Source organism: Euwallacea similis, chromosome 18 (genome assembly GCF_039881205.1).
Source record: "Euwallacea similis isolate ESF13 chromosome 18, ESF131.1, whole genome shotgun sequence".
NCBI lineage: Eukaryota > Metazoa > Arthropoda > Insecta > Coleoptera > Curculionidae > Euwallacea > Euwallacea similis.
In genome coordinates this window covers 867,860-886,414 of record NC_089626.1, presented here as the reverse complement: position 1 = coordinate 886,414, position 18,555 = coordinate 867,860, and the positions used below count along the sequence as shown (strand labels likewise).

General features: G+C 38.8%; 1 protein-coding gene across 1 annotated transcript in view; it reads left to right on the top strand.

The window, feature by feature from the left end:
* Nucleotides 1-18,555, top strand: part of Tmem63 (transmembrane protein 63) — a 109,609-nt gene continuing 91,054 nt past the window's right edge. The window contains exon 1 of the mRNA XM_066399132.1: nt 1-10. The gene's annotated coding sequence lies outside the window, so the exon portion shown is untranslated. The remainder of the gene's footprint in view (nt 11-18,555) is intronic.

The following is an 18,555-nucleotide window of genomic DNA, read 5'->3' as shown; positions in this document are numbered from 1 at the left end:
TTGATAGAGGGTAAGTGTTGTTATAAGCAGTGAGAAAGTTGATAACGTGGCAATAATTTCTCTAAAGTTTCGAATTTTCTAGAATCACTTAAGATTCGCTAGACCAAAGACGAAGACGTCGAGTTACAATGTACTGGTGAGTGTGCCGATCCAACACGCGGTATTAATCACTTCGGCGCAGTTAGATAAAACGCAAAAGAAATCAAGGCAGGTACAGAATCCTATCCATTTACCTAATTGAAATATCCTGTTTTCAGCGGCTATTGAAAAATCAAAATCTCGTCGAGTGAATTGAAAACATGTGCTCTTTTAGCTTTTTGCTAAATCCCGGTGCGCTTTTTCCATGCTCACTTTATTTCGATTCAGTCTTTTTAGGGAGTCGCGAACTGGTGCCGAATTATTGGGCGCTGCAGCTTTTTGGGAACATACATTGGATTAATTATGTAATGAATATGAAACATTCATTAATTAGCTTTTCCAACGATTTCGCCGAAATGATTAAACAAACATATGCGATATTTTATACTCCTGATCAAACTTCTTAGGCGATTTTGCTCCGCTATGACCATGTTACTTTACGTGACTTCTCTTCCTATATAATTGAGGGCTCTCTCCCTCGTCCCTCGTCCCAAATCTTGAGATCCTCCTTGAATTTCCTCTGCCTCCACTCTTAACCTAAGCTCGTCCACTACATGGAAAAGATTTCGTCCAGAAGACATGTGCTCGACTAAATCCGTTGGCGATGACGGTTATCTCCCTTAATAGCTCTAAAATCTTCAATAATTCTCAATTCTCCAAGACCATCAGTGGGGTCACCTGTATTAAATTTCATATAGATCTTCTCTCGCTTTCCCGGTAGGTTTTACGTCTCCCTTTTCTCTTCAAGCATTTTCTCTGGGAAATCATGGCTCTTGGAAATAGATCGGGCAGACATTCCCAAAAGGCAAGACAGCTTCTAGTCAAGTTCTAAAACCTGTGGATCAGAGCATCAAAAGCCGACTATTTTAACCTCCTGTGCCACCCACGTGTGTCATATACTCCTCCTCGAGACGCACAGATGCTCAATCCAGGCACCGCTGTTTATCAAATCAGTATTTAAAAGTAACTTCCCTGCGAAACTGGATATGTAATTTCCCTTAAAATGAAGTTGGTGTCTACTCAATATCCAAAGTACAAGGGAAAAATTGATTGATGAAGTGGGTGAGAACAGTTACGTGGCTTTGTGTGTGACACTTCTTTGACACTGCAAAGTGGCCATTTATCACTCCGTACCCCTGGTGAAAATTATAAAACTCGACTTCCTATACATGTTGAGGCTGCGCCTTGCCCTGTGGGTAAATTTAAATAGGCTTTATAAAAATACACGACGACAGGCACATAACTTATTTAAAATGTCAGCTACGAAAATTAATTCGAGTCCTAGCTCTAATAGCCTGTTATTAAAGATTTCGCCTGTTTTTCTTTACGTCAGCACCAGAGTTATATTATAAATTATATTGGGCCGCACCACCACGTTTTATTATGTTTTACACCGCCAAGCTCTATTACTTGGACAAATATAATCAAATTTTTTGTTTTAATATTCACTTGCACCATCTCCCCTCAATTAGGCTCGCAAAGTTGGCTAACAAGTTACAAACTTAATGCTAATAGGCTCAGTAATTTCTTTTGAATTGTAATTGGTGTTGCGGTTCAAGTTAAACGCACCTGATAATGCGATTAGTAGTGTCGGTATAAAACTCGAGCCTTAATAAGGGGGAGAAAACGCGAATCAAAAGCAAATGACATCCTTTATGTAGCAATAATTGAAATCCAAACAAGTAGACAACCCAGCAATTGCTTGGGCGCACCGGTAAAGTAAATTGAGTATCTCGCACCCGAGGCCATTCGCCGTTTGAACTCCTATGATTACTCGCAGGCTTAGAAGTTAGAAGAAACCTCTCGAGGCACATCTCAAACAAAACTAAGAGACTACTTTAGATGGGACCCGTGGACCTACGGGCGAGGACATGTCGCTTAGTCGCTCCCGGGTAATTACACAAAGTGAGTAATGCCTGGGCCATACCAATTAACCACCCCCGCAATATATATAGCGAGTCGTGTTCTCCCTTTCCGATACTCGCAGGTTTACGATCCAGGCTGAGGCATCGCTCCGCTTTGATAATGTTTTGCCAGACCGCAAACGGTATCCCACCGCCCGTCTAGTATAACATTTTTCTGAATCTCGAATTTATCCCTGATGGTCACCCTCTGCGCCCTTATTTGTTTGCTTAATCGACGGATTTATGAGAATTTGTCTTCTAAATGATGAAACTCTTCGTTGAGGGTACCTGCGCACACGTCAATAGCGAAACTCCGAATGAAAACGTCAGTCATCTTCCAAATTGCACGTGGTGCGCAATGCTACCGGCGCCGAAAGTTTTTCTTCACTTCTTGCCAGATTTGCATAGCCAAGTGTGGAGCTTCATTTCCGACCTACTGCGAAACTTCGATGCTATTAGTACGCACTGTGTCCAGGATAAGGATAAGTTACAGATTCAGGCTTGAAATATTCATCAGTAAATTTCCTAAGGAGGTTGAGATCTCAGAAATCTAGGAAAACGACTATCCGGGCTTCCATAAAAGATCGCACTTTCTAATGTTCATAAGATCTTGAACGGATTATGTGCATACATACATATGTAAGTGGTACAAGGTGGCGAGGCACAGTATGGCCTTCAAATCGCCATGCAAAATTTCATGTGCCTTACTCTAATGTAATCTACATTCAATTTAAAAAAAAAAACATATTTTTAGTAATTCCCTCCCAGATAGTATATAGGGTGTAACATAAGCAGGGATTTTCCTTTTAACACGGCATAGACCTCCAAAAACTAAGTAATATTTTTAATAACATTTTTTTTATTCTCAAAAAAAAACCAAATATGCGCAGATAAGTTTTAATACATTTTTGTATAAAATCTAAATCAATTCCTGCACAAAATAGCAAATTCAATGTAAAGGAAATAAAATGTCCCACAAAAAATTATCAACTATTATAAACACGCAAAAAACATTTAATGTTTACTGTTTTTATACAACTTACCCGTGGCGCTTAAAAATCAGGCGTCAAGATTAGCTCCAGGTGTTATTTTGATAAACTATCACTATTGATACTATTAAATTGACAATTATTGTCCATTATGTAATGCTATTGCTTAAGAAATAATTAGAGGAAAAACATCTCTTCTAACAGCATGCGCAGAGTCGTGGATAAGGCGAGCGACAATTTGTGTAAATGAAACCAATGGCGACAATTTCAAACACCTTTTGTAGCCAGTCCCGGAATGAGTAGTAGCTAAAGATATGGTACTTATTAAAGCTTTCGTTGATTTTCAGATTTGGAAAAAATGTTATATAAAAATATTGCTTAGTTTCTTGAGGTCTATGTCGTGTTAAAAGGAAAACCCCTACTTATGTTACAACCTGTATAGGGGCACTGCTTTCTATGATAAAAACCACCAATATCACCTACTGAAGCTCATCCATTACTTAAAATTCAGGTGCCAAAGATGGCCGGAAAATTTCAATTCGGCCTCAACAGTCAAATCCGGTTCAAAAGTTTGGAAGAATGTAACTCCAGTAATCAGGCTCCGACATTACGATTTCCAGACATCTTAAATCCACCTTGTGCCCAGTAATAAAACTTAATCCATACCAGGAATTTCAGCCGCTGCAAGTAGAAGCTAATACACAAAGAGGTGACAGATTTAGTGGTATTAAATCGGATCTTACTTAGTTGACACAGTCCATAAACCCGTCTCCAAGAGACAAGAAGTCTTTCTCATCAAACGAGGCATTCCAAGCTGACATCTGACACTTAAGGGGTTGTATTGTCTGGAAGTGAGCGGACAGTGCTTGATAAACTTAAATGATTTCTGCTTCCTAATAAGTGTCAAGAAATGTTCATTTAGATAGGATATTGGAGCGAGTACAGTCATTTAGAAAGATAGAGTTCCCTTCTATCAATTTTTTGTTATCATTAAAGGATTCAGCGAGCAAGTACGAGTGAAATGTAGCATCAAAATTAGATTGGATCCAACAAGAGAAAAATTGCCTCTGGTTTGATATAAAAAAGTGACAAGAATTTTCCAACCTATTAACCACGTACATCTGTCAACAAGGAAAAAATGGGCAATTCTTGTATTTGTGGACCCTAGACAGGCACTGCAGTGGCCCAAGACTAACCGCCCAAAGGCGAATAACAGGATTTGTTCGCAATATCCTTTTGAACCAGCAGGCCACAAAACGACGTATTTCATTTCTTCGCCCACAGAAACGCCTGGCTTCATAACAGGAATTTGTTTGATAAATGACAGATTAGATACATTTTCCACACTTCTATTTTATAAGGTCATTACGACTCTAATTGCTCATTCTCCTTCCGCCTCCCAGTAGTTTTGCTTTCGAAATTATCCCTATTGAACTGCTATTAAAGAACAAGAATTTCGCACGTTTAGACCAGTCTTGGTACAGGTGTAAATTTTCAGTTAAAGGGAGTTCGCGTTTTTGCTCGAAACGCGGGAAGCTGGGGGCAATCTGAATAATAATTTCTGAACTCATCAGTCAGCAGGGTTGTCAGCAAAACTCATTTATTTTATTGAATCACGACAGTCGCTCAGTCACGTAGGTTAAAACACTTAGTGGTTTTTTAGCAGTGTCGATGCTTTGCTTTTTGTTGACGGGCGTGAGCGTTCCAACAATTACAAGATTTAATTAAAACTATGCTTAAACGCTTTCTGGTGAGGCTCATCTATCACCGAAACTGTCTCGGAGTCGCCTCATTCTTTCCCCTTTTCTTTGCATGTATTTCACTTGGGATACTCAAGCAGGAAATCTCCCGCTGTCCTCCTACTGTTCTAAAATTTTAAGTCAGCTTTCCACAATAAGACATTTGAAGCTGCATAAAGCTGGATTAATATCTGCAAACAAAAATCAATATCTCCAAGAATTACACGAAAGAGTCTTGACAGATTCAATTCGCCTCGGGCGAAGGAAAATATTGGTCCAATAATGAAGTATATACTCGAATGTCTACAAACAATGCGTTATTTCATTATATCTTTAATACACCCGATATTCTAGACACATAACCCTTCCCCAAAAACAATCTAATTATACTGATTGAATGACAGGCGATTCATTAGGTGTCACAAGACTATAGGGTTTAGCAGATGTTCCGTTTCGGGCGTCTTAGAGAAATGGCAATTCAGTTTTCTTAATTATTTGCGAGGGTGCCGATAGCCGGAGCTTATAAGGACCTTATGTTTGAGGAATTAAATGGAGAATTAGCGGAACTCCATACGAATTTTTAAAGCAAACTTAGTGTTTTTTAAATCGATGTCAGTTGTAGGAGCTTAAGGCAAAATAGGAATAAATGGGTGGTAATAAATGTGCAGCATGCTTTCTGAGATACAGACGTGCGAAGAATCATCCCTAAAGTTCTTCACCGAGAACCAGGATACCACATCCCGCAAAAAAAATAATGCCACATATACTTTTTGACAGCCCCCTGTATACCACCTCATGGTTTCACATCAAAGTTGCCCTGTAATTGCTTGTCCAGGCTTTGGGTTCACCCCCGAACCTCATAAAAACAACCGAAATATCAGGGTTTGAAAGTGTAACACTTCAATCACCCTGTACGCATTTACGGTTATCATAACCAGCTGCAAAAAGTTTCTTCTGCCACTCAAATCATTTAAACTTTTGTGCCTAAATTCTCGGAAATACAGCGGCCAGTTGGTTAGTTGGGGAGCACCAGAATGGGCAGCCTCCGATATGAAGAAATGCTGAGCCATTTATCCAGTAGAAAACTTGAAAAATTGCTGAATACGGTGTGGATCTCGCTATGGACAAGCAAGCGGTGTTAAATTGGGTTTTAGTGCTTGCGAATGTTTACTAGGACTTATCAAAGGAATAAATTTCAGGTACGTTCATAACTAGCCCAAGGGCTCAGATATGCCTCCGAAAAGGGCCCTCACACGTGTTTTCGATAAAAATATCAATTTTCCACAAGATCAATTTATAGTTTTCTCTTTTCAAACCAAAGTTACCACACCTCAAAAGGCAATAGTGTCTAGCGTGAAAAGAAGGGGAGCTCTGTCGTATTAAGCACTGATAATTAAGTATTGATTTCTAATCTAGCGTCCTAGTTCGACGAGTCACACCACTTGTTCCTATATATTTTCCTTTCTTTCACCCATTCTGATAGGACGTAATAAGGGCCAATCAATCTTCTTCTGTCGCCTTTTTAATCCACATTCTTTCGCTTTTGGCTTCAATAAACCTATAAATTGTGCTTTTGTTTGGCTCCTCGTACGTGATATAGAATTATTAAAAAGCTTCAGTACGTCTGCAACAATTTCCTTTAAAGCCTCAGTTGCAAAACGTCGGAAGGCAAAATAAGTAGATACATAAAATAAGTAAGTAAAACTCTACAGTCGCCATTTTCGCTCCAACTTTAAGAGTCTTGCCGGCTTTATTTTCCCCTGGAGAATATAAAGTTTTTATTATTTTAACCCTTTTCTTGATACGTCTCCGGTGTGAATATCTCGTTCATAACTGGCAACTGCACCTCGGTGCCAGCAATGTTTTTTAATTACTTGATTTGCCTGCTTGCACGGGCTCTAAATATCTACCATTAAAATATTACAAAAGCATAGAATGATCTTCTGTGCTATCTGGGAGTACTCCTACTACCCATCGCATGTGGTAAAGCTATCCTTTAAGATGTCGTGTCTTAGATTTAGTAGACAATGGCGTGACCCCTGGATTGTCCTGAACTCCCTCCCTCGTCCAACAGTACATTTAAATTGTTTCTGGGTTACATTGGTCGTTATGGGTTGTCTCTGATCGATACACGCTAATTATTGTCTAAGCGCAATTTGTTAGCAGAAATTTGCTAATTTATCGCTAAAAATAATTAATCAGAGAACGTCGTTCGGGGATATTTGTTAAGACAATGTGGATATGTTTAAAGCAATTTTCCGCAATAAATATTCCCGTGATTAGTGTGGTTGCAATAAATCTTCTTATAACGAACCTCAAGGTGGCTGTTTTCGTTTCATTTTCATTTATGTTACGCCTTATTGTGAATGCCCGACGCAGCGAATTTTGCCTTTGAAATTTTAATTTATTCATCAATAAAAAGGACTTCCAGGCAAAACAACCTGAAGACACTTAATTTGTCGGAACGTCCTCATTTTAATCAAATTAATGCTAACCGAGTAATCCTGATTAGTTTTTTTTAATGTACTTAGAAGTCGTGAGTAGAGAGGCAAAATTGTTAAATGGTATTTATCAGGCTGGTAAAGCGGCAGAAATTGAAAAATCTTATAAACAATGGAGATGCCACGCCAAAAGGCCAGAAGCAATAAAACTGATAGATGAAACGCGGGTAGGGTCACTTGCTGGGTTGAACCAACCCAAGGGTACCATAACTCGGACAGCGCGGTCAATGCAAGTGATATACTCCTTCCGTCATTCGCCGCTTCCCAGTGACGTACCAAATGGTAGTGCTCGGCAGTTAAAGACCCAATATAATTTTTTTTTTGACAAAAAATACAATTTTTGTAATCGAAGCATTTTCGCAACTAGTTACATAACGAAACCAAGCATCTTCGTTTCATAACTCGTTAAAAAAACCAACCACAAGGACTTTTGCAGATAAAGGGCGCAGTTAAAACACGTTCAAATCTTGTTCTTGCTTTATTCACCCTTATTCTTCTGACCGATGAATCACCCTTTCACCTGCCCGACATTTAATATTTTCTCGATTTCTGACTACGTGCCGATGCTCCGATTAGAATTCAGTAAGGCATTTCCCTCACATGAAATAATTCGAAAAATTCAAATTCAGCGATTTTACGGTCTGCTAATGGTGCTGGTACAGCTTATACTAAACAATTAATACTAAAAAGGTCTCACAGACAAGCACAGATTATCGTCGTAAAAAATTGAAATGGGAATGCCTTAGTTTTACTGCTCAAACTATATTGACTGTTTATTACTCAGCTAGTTACAAAGTAAACTTCTGTTGTCGTCGGTGTCATGAGACCTTACATCAGACATCTCTATCGTGGTTTTTCGTTGTGAGAGGAGTGAAGAATAATGAATAACAATGCTGCGAATGAAGGAGATCAATCAGATTTGGTTTTGATTTAAGAATAAGTTGTCACCGTCAAAGCCAGGCCAAAAACAAGAAACAAAGGGGACGTCATCATAAACGCATTTTGGTGCGGGATTTCCAGAAAACACAAGTCACGCCGAACCAATTTAGCCGATGGCTTGCCCATCGTTAGCAAACAATATTGTGGAGAACATGTGAAAATTAATCGACAAAATATTGTAATTGGTGTAGCAGTTGCAAGCACACTAGTGACTTGTGACGGGATTTAAATACATTTACCTTTAGGTAATTGATAACCGCCGGACCTTGCATTGACACCACCTAAACATGCCGAATAAAAACAAGCGATGCTGGAAGTTGAGAAGCAGGAGTCGGAGGTCTTTAAAGGGGTAAAAAGTAAACTTCCAATTGAGAAAACATCGTTTGAACCCAGCCACTGTTACGATTCAGGCCTGGTCAATAAAAATAATCAGTAAATGAGCCTTACAGTTACAAAGCAAACATGCTGAAAGTGATCCTTTGAACTTGGAATTAATCTAAATCCCCCTCGCCGTTTTTACGCTCCGCGATGTCACCCTATTTATTCGACATCAGGACTTTCCCTCGGCCAAAAATATCTTTTGAATAATAGGCATTTGTTGGATTAGATAGCAAATTCCTTTGGCTTTCCCACTTTTTAATTTATTTTATCTTCGTGCAGCCGGAGGAATTTGAGCATTCAATTTTAATCTGAGATGCCAAAAGGTGCGTTCTGCAAGCTTTCAGAGGCATTCGGGTCTGAACCTGTGGACTCCAGTACCATTAAAATACCTAGTAATGAAGACATCATAGGCCCACTTATCTCCCCATATAAAATCATAAGTAAATCTAGACCAGCATGAAGAATCGCTCTTCCACAGTGGCCTTGAGAGCGATCAGAAGATATTCGTTTAAATTTATGGGATGATTTGTCTCGACCTCGTTCACGAATATAAACGAAACAAATCTCAATATATCAACGGACTTATTTAAACTGGTATTGGTACTCTCATCCGTGGAAGTTGCCTGAATTGAACACAAACGTAATTAAAATCGTGATATTTCATAGTATAAACAATATAAATCATCGGCAATTAGTAGGTGCCATTTCGCAATGCCAGGCAAATAGAATTGGTAAACAAGGAACGATAGAAATAAGTGACAGGAAACGGAGTGACCAATTGCTTTGCCAATTATCATTTGTCAAGTATCCGGTTAATGAAAGTGACCAGCGGCTATAGGAACTGACCGACGGACTCATTTAACGGAGCCCTTTATCTTGCCAACCCTTTCAGATACCCCCGAATGCATGTCAAACTGTCACTAACATGTATTTCATCCTGAGCTGTTGTTACAAATCTTACTAGATAAAAAAATCGATAGGCTAAGTGAGACGAGAGTGGTCCTCCCTGAAGATTTATAGCCACCTCTCAATCAAGTAAAATATCCTTCACAGCGACTTTCAGATAATACAAGTATATTATAGGCTAATTTTATGGGTCATTAAGACTGGAATTTTAAAAGAAAAGAACGGCAAGTAGTTTCATGTCAAGCATTTTTAACCTTTCACATTCTGTGCGTAAAGACATGTCTTTAAAAGGGTCTGTGCGATGTTTTATTAGCAGCAAAATCCTTAGCTGATTAAAGTAATGTCTCCTTGTCTTATTTCGTATTTATCTTAGCTCATCCTCTCCTGATGTTGAGGATTACATTTTTTAATGCCGCTCGCCTTCTGGATAAGTCCCGATCAAGTCAAGACGAAGATGCAATTGAATTTTGCAGTACTAAACCCATAAACCCCTTTGAAAACTGGCGGGCTAAGCGTCTTGCGCTCTTTACGCGCGAGTTAGGCTTATGGCCCCAACAACGCATGGCCTGAACTGACCTAAGAATACCCATTTCTAATAGTCATTAGCACAAGTAGACTGATCATTCATGATTGGGGGGATGATGATTGGAATGTAGCAATTAACGGCTGAACTGAGATGGTTCAGCAAATGCAGCGAAAAGTGTAAATATATTTTTGGATCGAGTTGTTGACCCTGCAACATAGTGGTCAATGCAAATTGAGGATGAGAACATGCAGGAATACGAAGAATAAAAAAATGGAATAAGAGATTGTTGAGTTATAAAGAAAAACTGCTCTTCTGGAACCAACTAAGGCTGGGAAGTAATTAACAGGTTAGTTCAGGCTAGAGATAAGAGATAAGAAGAGCGAACAAGAACTAGCGATAGACGCGGCAGTAGGAAAACTAGAGGATGATGAACGATAAGCAAAATGCAGAAAAAATAAATGGTTGGAAAAAACTTGCAAAAGAGGAGTAAAGACATCCTGCAGGAATGGGAAATTTTGAACCATTTGACGATTTAATGTTTGGAAATTTGAGAGAGCGGAGCCTTCGGCTAAGGATTGAAAGAAGGACTGGGCCGTGCCCCAATAAATTCCATAATTAATCGCCTAGTACTTGCACTCACACTCTATGACGGCTTTGATTCGTAGCATTTCATGGAGCAAAAGATGTCGTGATTTAATTACTTTTACATCTGCAGCAATCAGAAGTGACAATTAGGAGTGCGAGATGGTTTCCACAACAAAAATGCAATCAAGCCCAAGTCTCATTTACAGTCATGGGACGTAAGGTAAAGCACTAATTGGGATCCGAACCCGGTCGTAATTTACAGACATAAAAGTGACATTCGGACATCGTATTATGGAAGTGAGTGCAGGACGCATTTGCGCTGGACCGGAACATATAAAACCTCATGCCGAGGAACTGAACTAAACTTCGCGAATGTATTGGACATTAAAGTTTATTTGCCAAGTCATTAAATCGAGATTGTTTCAATATGATCAATGCTTTTTTCGAATGCCTCCAAGAATGGCCGGATTTTGTTATCACGCTCATAGAATGCAGTAATCAAATTTACCCTTAATGCAAGAATGGCGGTGGAGAGACAGACGCATAATTGCTTCCTTGTTTTTAATCTGACAATTTTATTCTGGTACAAAATGTGAAAAGTTTCAAACAAGAAGAAGCCTCTCCCACCCTTATTGTTTGGAAGACGAAAGGCAAGAGATTTATTATTTTTAAAAGAAAAGTTATGTACCGCTACCCCTTCATTTATTAGGGACGCGAAATCAAGCGGGAATTACTTGATAAGTTACTGAGTTTGGATATTTATCAGGTTCGTCGCCGGTACAAATTACATTTTCCTGAAATTACCAACCCGCTCGCAAGACTGGATACGATGTTGTAAAATACTACTAATTAACGGAGCCCGGGACAGTCGCTATTTTACTTTCCTAACTAATATATTACAAGGCCCTTTTTCTTTTACGCCACCCCTCAGAAATCACATCCATTACTGCTGCTCCAAAACAACAACTTTTAGGGCAGATATGTAATTGAAAACGCATCACATTATCACATAAGACAACGATATGGTATCGAAGCACCTCATATTGGCCCAATTTTCAAAGGCACATCTACCTTTAATTGACCAACATCTGATTTCACGTTAGATAACGTAGATAACAGGCAAGTAAACGGGAGTAATATAAAGACGGTAGTAATGAAGCATAAACTGCTGGCAATCATCGTTCCCAAAACTAATAATAAGAGTCACTGCGCATGCGTTTAACTCGATTAATCATCATCCGCAAATCAAGCATTTCAGAAATAGACTTGGTGCGCAGCAGAAGTGCGCAGCAAAACTGTTTTGACTTTTTGGGAGATTCTCTTAGTCAACTGAGATGCTTCACTTTAGACCTGTTGAAAAAGATTACTTTGAATTTTTGAGCATATTGGTGGTTTTTCAAAGAAGGATTTTGAGATTCCTCCGGCTGAGCAACATTTAAAAAATACTGAGACAGTAATAATTAATAAAGGGAGGAGATGTTTTCATCCCCTTTTTGGTTAGAGAAACAAAACAATAAACAACGTCGCACGATGAGATTCCCTAATAAAAGTTTCGGGGGTAGTATTGCATCGCTTAGAATTCTCGTCAGTTCTAAGAGTCTTTCTATTAATTGCCAGAGTTGTGATCTGGAAAGAAAAAGCCAACATAGTGCGTTTAGGGGATAAAGTGTCTTGATGAACATCGGGCAATCACGACGCCATTCTACTGTCGATGCCACTTAACTAGAAATCAGTATTAAGTGTATTACTTTTATTGTGACTCCGACTTTTGGGAGAGAAGTAAGAATTTCTCTTGCGTTCTGATTCTGGATCCTGGAGAAATGAAGTGGTGAAATTAGGACGGCAAGAGATGCTGAAAATTTTATGAGGTTATTAAGGACTTTGTGAACAAATCAAGCCACTCCCGCTGATGTTGGTGCTTCATTAATAATAACAAATTAGTTTGTGAAATTTATATACGGATTCGTGCATGGTTGAAACGTTAGAAACAAAATTTACACCAGAGGGTACAACGACGTCTTATACAAGGCCATTTGTCTAAATCGCCTGATGAGCGCCAAACAGCCTGAAACCGGCAATAATTATGGAACTTAAATAGTATACTCTTAAACGGTTATGATCCTCTAGACAACCCATGAATATGCATAGCACATGAATATACTTTGGCTGCTGTACATACATATATGGAATTCACATGGCGTATTCTCAAACAATATGCCTTTCTGCTCGACTTATGAATATGCATATTACATTGATACCTTTGATGCTATGTGGAGTAGCATTATTAGCAAAACTGTCTCTGGCAATTAATACCATTCTTCAGCATTTACATACGAAATTGCGATCATACAACGTTTCAAATGATCTCTTCTCGACGATATGTGTAATAATTGCTCTTTTCTGGGGAATGGACTATCGATAATGACGAAAAACGGACAGATGTACATTTCCTGAAAGTGTGTAATTTAGTGTTTAAAGCGTGAGAAGGAAAATACAGAAAACAGCCGGAGCAGGACGTTGACGAGTCCTCCTGGACATCGCAGTAATGTGTTGTCATCAGTTCGGTCGTTTCGGTAATTAGGTTTTTGTTTTCCGCCCTCACACGTCTTCGTCCCTTGCCTGCCAAATAATTAGTTTTCTTTGCCGTCTACCAGGAAGAATGGGATTACGAGGGCAATCATTAATTGTCTCTTATGTACGTGGTGCACGAACATAAAACAAAGGTCTATTCCTGCGACCAGCGTCCATTTTCTCTTTAAGACCCATAAAAAAAAACACCAAATGCGAATTTCGATGAAAGATGTATAAAAGGCTTTTGTCGGGCGTAGAAGTACCGGTCACGAATGCGATTTAAATAGGTGCGACAATCATCGAGAACTAGCATCCGCGTTTGAAAATAGAGTAATAAATAATTGAATTTCGAAGTGCAAATTACTGAAAGTAGACACGACATCCTAGCAGGTAGTTATTAAACTATGAAATATAAATTGATAAATAGCAAACATTTTCTGAAGTCATGCTAAACAAATTGCTACACCCACGATTCGAACGGTTTTACCTTGCTGCATGGTAGGTCGACATTACAATTTCTGAAAAACTGTTTGTCGAAGAATAAATCACAATTCCTTGATGTTTTATGGCTTAAATTAAACACAGCTATGGGCCCAATCGAAGCTTTCCCGTGCAAAAGATACCTGAGGATCTAAGAGAAATTTAAAATGTTCATGTTTGACAATCATTGAGGGGCAAGAAATAGTTGTATCAATATAAACGTACTTACGTGTATGCCTTAGGGAACGAGGGTGTACGAGTGGCGGTCTTTTCTACGTGATGGTCATACTAAAAGTCGTTCAAGGGTGGAAGAAGCGCACAATTTAGTATCTTGAACGATATCTTTGATGCTGGCAAAGATTTCTACTTTTGGTTAATTAAATTCCGGAGAGATTCGTTAGTCGGGACTCAATTTCATTAAGTTGCTTTATTCTGCTGAATTAAACATTGGTTTTACCTTTCGAACGCTAGGAAAACCGAACAATAAGCAAAATCATTTCGTAGGCATAATCCTTAAGCAAAGCTGAGATAAAGGGGAATTACAGGTGCTTTCAGTGCATGTTAAACATGCTGCTCAATATCATAATTAGGATTGTGCTAGTTTGTTTTCACAAAAACCATATCAACACGACGATAGGATTTTAATATACAGATAACCTGTGACAAATAAATAATCGTGTAAGTTATTTGTTTTATACAGCTGCACAAATGTGAATTACCTAAGCCTGGAGCTTATTATTAATATTTTGTCATACTCTTTAGATAAGGCCGTTATTAAAGGCCACCATTAGATAATACGTGTTTGGCATGGTTTTTGTGAAGCATGAATTTAATCTGAAGAAATGATACATAAACCACAAAATGAGCTGCGTTATTAGATGAGGTTCTCATGCCAATACAAAAGAGAATAATGAATAATATCGAGGGCATATATTTTGACGTCATTACGTCAAGATCACGTTTCTTATAGTAGCCGGTGTTGAGCACGAATTTCGAATGACAACCTGTATATATACGAAGAAGCGAATACCCAGCTTATGAACATGATGAGACACGCAGGCCTTACGATAAATATACAATTACACCACCTGTCATTACTAGATGATAGTCACGTAGGTTCTGCCTTCGACTGTAATGAACTCCTTTATGGAATGTGTCTGTTGAAAATTTGCTACGGTATTGCGAGGATGCTGTCGTACACGACATCAAAGCGTTATTATTCCGTCACATTCTATATGTGAACTATATCCCCATTCGTTTCGACTAAGTATCACGCTAATTAACTCATAACACTACCTGTGAATTTTGGTCAAGATTTCTGAACAAACAACTTTCAGGCAGTGTTCTTGCGTTTTTACTAATTCGCCTTACTGACTAGTTAAGCTCGTAATAAAGTTTTCATAGCCAAATTCAAAGTTACTTTTAACATCGAAACTTCCTGTCTGATATTAAAGTATTATTGCTGTGAATTAACTTTACGCGAATAACTCCGTCAATGGACCGAAGGGGTCTATAAAGGTTCCTTATGAAAATAGTTCGGTACGGAGTGGACATGGAAGTGGGTGGGTCTAGGTTTATCAGGTTACTAAAATGCTTCCAGATTAATTCGAATTTCCGATTACTCAACATATGGGAATTTTGTAGGTCCCGAAGCAATCCGAGCGCATCTGATCATGAACCGAAATCGCTAGCTTTGAAAACTTCTGGACCTACCCCATTCCTGATAAATTACAGAGTTACTAGAACTAATCTAAACTAACTTGATCGGACTTGGTCAAACTTGATTCAAACGCTTCGCAACCCCTATTAGATCAAGTACCCTGGACCGACCTGCTTCTGAATTCCTAAAAACTCGACAGTCCTGATCTGATCATTAATTTTCGGTTTAATCTATCAAATCTCCATTGTTAGTTCCATTTGAGATTACTAATGGTTCATGATTCAAAACATGTGGAAGCACATTTTAAGAGCAATAAAACACATGAACCGTGAACAATTTAGACTTAGTTGAACGATCTAGGTTTCCTAGATGCATAAATGGGTCTCAACTGCATTAATGGGGATATTCCCCGCAAGATGAAACGAATAAAATCTCCCGATTCACAGCGCCATGAAGACATGGACATGTTTTACCCGCTACTTTCCGAAACATAAGAATTTCTTCGAGACATATTAAAATACACGGCATAAACGAAGTTACAGCATTAACCCGAATTAAAAATAAACAGAATTTTGTAAACCATGAAGCGGTTCGACCAATTCCAATAATTCTATTTCGGATTGTCGTCGAGCTAACTCAGGTCAACATGCCGAAGATCTTGAGTTAATGGAGTTTGCCACCCACTTCCAGTTTCACTTTCAAAGCATACAGGATGCTCCACCTCATCGAAATTTCTTACTTTCATCTCTTCGCGCTGGCTAATGAACGTTGATTGCAAATTTCAAACGATATATCTGAAAGTAACATAAATTCGATCGTTTTTTTCCGCTTAGAAGAAACCCCAACAAGAGACCTTTAATCTCGATTGCAGAAGGGCACACCCTGTAAAGGTATGTGGCTCACCGCAATAACGGTTTTAACTGTCGTTTGTTGCAAACAAGAATATCTTTTACACTCCAGATTTATAGGTCAGTTATTGTCACCAGCGCAGTTTATGGCCCAAAGTCAAAACATGTGCAATTGTTTTACTAGAAAACAATGCTATTTTCCTCACATTACTTGTACCACCCACCTACCGGATCGGTTATGATTAGATTTAGATGCTAATTCTATCGCTCTGGAGCGTTTCTCTTGAGAAATATTGCAAGAACTATGTATTTTTAGATTGTTTTGAAAGGAAAATGTTAAGCTTTGGGATTTTATTCGGACATAAAGAAATAGTAAAATTAAAGTCCTCTAGTGCACCAAACTTATTGCGTGGAACCGCACTTTTGAACGGGCGGACCTTCAGATCTCACAAATTCTCTGCGTTTCGAGACATTTGGAACGGAGCTTCTGATCTAACAGTCGCGATTCGATTCCTTTCATCGGTTCAGGTTATAGATGAAAGAAAATTTCAAAGGCCAAGGAAAAACGTCGCAGAGCTTCACCAGACCCCTCTACTTCCAGAATTGATTGATTTCTCTCTCTACGTCTCTAATTAACATTCAATCAGTTGCGAGTATCAATTTTCATTTTTGGAAAATATCGGTCCCGACTGCTGATTCGCTTGTCTGATTCAAGCATTTGATAACGATCAGGTGCCATTTAAGAGGAAAAACATCTATCGTTGCGAAAACTGGGGAACTCGCACGGGAGGAGTGTTACCTCAAGTAGGAACTGGCCTTTAATTCAGCTATTTCATATTTTATCGTACTTTCATATGGTGATAGCCAAAGCGAGATGGCTCTGAATAAATCATTAGTGTTTTAATCTCGCGTTTTACATTTGCATAGGAATACTCGAGATGTTAGGAAGATGATCTCGTTCCCAATTCTGGATATTTGGTTACGCCGGCGAATGAACGGCTCCATGGCTGATTTGAGGGATTTCCCATAATTAACTGAACGTGGAACTAACTTAGTTCCGCGTTATTAAACCTACTACTTGATTTTTGCTAGGAACAGTTACCTCGGAATGCACACTATAAAGTTTTTTCCATTTTACAAATACCTCCTTCAAGTAACAGTTCCAAGGTGTCAACCTCATTAGAGTTTACCAGTTCCTAACTGAGATAACAGCTTCACGAACACGTGTAACGTTTTGCCGGAACGATTACCTATTTGTGGAGAGGAACACCCTTATGTTACGTCGAATTAATACAAATGCGATTCTGTCACTCACTCCTTTTTAAGTGACTTTTAAAGTGAATAGCAAGCAGATACTTACAAATATAATTACCATTATCCCCGGCATTGTCCATCGGAAATCAACTGGTACTTACAAACATCTGAAAGCAGCACTCAATTACGTCCTTTACAACTGATTGTTGGTTTAGTTATTTGTACTGTTTACATCCTACGGCGCACACTTGCATTAACTTACGATTTTAATTAATGCTCCTATGTACAATAATCCCTTGCAGCATACAGCAGAACAGCCAAGCGACGAAGGATTTTTTGGTCGCGCTCATTCCGCGTTGGCCTGTACAAAAATAATGAAGAAATTGACTGGGTTCTTGGAGAACCAATTGCCTCCGCGGGGTTCTCCTTAAGGCAGCATTCAATGTCACTACTTTCATTCGTCATCTGCCACGGTCCCTGATTTGAAGAAAGTCGTATGTAATTTACTTCCTGATGATTCCTGCAAATTGATGGTTTCATCCACATTCCACTGGCTAGACAATGGGATGTAAAATTGTCCCGAGTTCAGAAAGGCAAAGGCAATTTATATACGACACTCTAAAACTTTTTATTATTACTCAAAGTCAAAATTAAAACATCCAAGACGATATTAAGAAGTGACGATGCTTCTGTCCGGATCAGATTAACTTTAATACAACAATGGGGGAGAAGGGAACTCCTTTACGGTTTTTTCGAAGCAAGTCGCTAATTTAATTTTGCCTTTGCCCCGTATTTATAATACGCTGGGAATGTCAAAGCTACCCTACTTGTTGCCAGCAATGTAAACCCCGTCTTTTACGATTCCCTCTGGTTTGAAATGGAAGCGTTAAAACACGTCATTGATTCCCTGGTCTCCGAATTAATCACTTTTTCTGCCTTACTTCCGCCAGTTTATTTCTTCAATTTGACAAAATTGTATGTTTTATGCTGTGCAAACGACACCCAATTAGTCAGAGGTAGCAAAAAGGCAAAAAAATGACACCCATTCATTTTAATCTAATTTTCTGCCCCATTTAATATGTGATTTGCAACGGAGAGAGTTGCAAGCAATGAGCGATTGCGGCCTGTAGGAAA